Raw genomic sequence first — 2,206 nt, 5'->3', positions numbered from 1 at the left:
CTGGCATGTGGTGCTGGGGGATTGAACCGCGGTCCCTGTGCTTTGCTAAGCTTGTTCTAAGTAGGTGCTTTAGACCACTGAGCCATCTCACCAGCCCCGAATTGTGGCTTTATAACATGAAATAGTATTATCTTTTCTGGGCTCTGGTTTACAGGATAAAAATGATCTCAGTTTAGTGAAAGTTCAGGTAAGTTTTTCCACTAAAGCATCTAAGCTTAGTCTTTTTTTTTTTTTTTTTTTTACGTTTCATGGATATTTTCAGCATCTTTCTTGTGTAATTATTTCCCAGAAAATAGTCTACTCTATCGAGGTTTTTTTTTTTTTTTTTTTTTTTTTGTTATTGTTGTTAGCTTTTTTTGTAACCTGATACAAAGTCTTGCTGCACAGCTCTGACTCATACTGATCTGTCTGTCTCAGCCTCCACAGTGATGGAATCACAGGTGTGTGCCACCATACCCAGTTTCAGTGGCCGGCACAGTATGCCATACTGGGGATCCAACTTGGGTGCTTGCTCTTGCCAGGCAGGCACTTACACTGCTAAGCTATCCGCAGCCCTGTTGTTTTTTGTGAAGTACTGAGGGTCGAACTTTGAGACCTTGCACTTGCCAGTCAGGTGCTTATTCTGCTGAGCTATCTCCCAGGCATGCTTTATCAAGGTTTTCTTATGCATTAGGACAGATAGTGTTCTCTTATTTTGATGTTTCTGAAGATGCAAAACCACATTCTCTATGAAATAGGAATAGAGAACTGTAAAGACAAAGTTTAGGTCCAGGGGACCTGCCCAAAGTGCCTGCTTAAAGAAAGCACTCACACTCAAGATGCTGTGGTTTGAACCCAGATACTCACCCAAAACCAGAAATGCCCTCAAGGCATCTCCAGGCTGCCAAAACAAAACAAAACAAAGTTTAGGCCCAAATTACACCTCTCCTCTAAGGGGGGGGGGAGAGGTAGAGTAGAAATTGACTGAAATAAAGTAAATAGAATGGGGGCTGGGGAGATGGCTCAGTGGAATAAGTGCTTCCCTGGCAAGTGCAAGGGCATGAGTTCAATCCCTGGCTCCACAAAAAATAAATAAATAAATAAATAAATAAAGTAAATAGAATGAAATGTCTTATTATGAAAATAAACAATACTCTTAACCAGAGAAAATTTAATCTGTGCAGGTGAAGAAAATTGAGGTACTTTCCCAGTATGAAGAGAACAGAACAGAGATTTGACAATGGTGATCCAATGTAGTAGTAGTCTTAGGGTGGGGGAAAAAATCTGTTCACAGAATGGACAGGAATATACTTGAAAACTTTTCTAAGCTGATGAGACATCCTTTGTTTCTGGAAAATGAATAAAGGCCCTCAAATAGCCTTACATTGGCAGGGTTTTTTTTTTTTTTTTTTTTTGCAGAACCAGGGATTGAATGCTTATTCCACTGAGCCATCTCCCCGGCCCCCAGCAATATGTTTTGACTTTTGATGATAAAGAAAACTCTTAGAAGCACCAGGCCTTAACCAGACAAGCCCAGCTCTGCTAACATCTTCAATGCTAGGAGACAATGAGATAAGGACAAGAGAATTTTGAGAGGAAATGTTTGAGATACAAGAATTCTATAAACATTCACACATCCATGAAGGCATTTTTGACTAGGGCAAAGGCTTAGAGAAATTGTCTTTTCTGAAATCACCAGTCATGTGAGGGATGGGCCCAAATGATGAATTTCGGAAAACTAGAGCATAAAACACTGGCAATGACATCGAAACTAACTAAAAATAGGGCTGGCAAAAGCCAAAAGTGACTGAAAAAGGAGTCTTGTTTCTGTAATGCTGAACCCAGTGCCTTGTGCATGCTAAGCAAGTACTCAAACCTTGAGGAAAAGGAATCTGGATGGTGACAGAACAATGCGAGGATATGGAAGGATGATGGCCTGGTAACTTACCAATTTAATGAGTGTGCAGTACCACACACACACACACAAATGCAAATGAAAGTTGGGTTTCTTGTCTTGGTTAAAGTGAACAAATAAAAGGTGTGAGGGTAAAAGGTAATTTTTCATTACAACCCCATAAAATGTAGTTATGTCAAAAATTTTTTTCAATTTCTCATTACATAAAAGGGAATATAGGGCCAGGGAGATGGCTCAGTGGAATAAGCGCTTCCCTGGCAAGTGCAAGGGCCTGAGTTCAATCCCTGGTTCCACCAAAAAAAAAAAAAAAAA

Source organism: Octodon degus, unplaced genomic scaffold, assembly GCF_000260255.1.
Source record: "Octodon degus isolate 3935 unplaced genomic scaffold, OctDeg1.0 scaffold00060, whole genome shotgun sequence".
Classification (NCBI taxonomy): Eukaryota; Metazoa; Chordata; class Mammalia; order Rodentia; family Octodontidae; genus Octodon; species Octodon degus.
The sequence above is the reverse complement of the archived record's forward strand: the minus strand, read 5'-3'. Positions refer to the sequence as shown.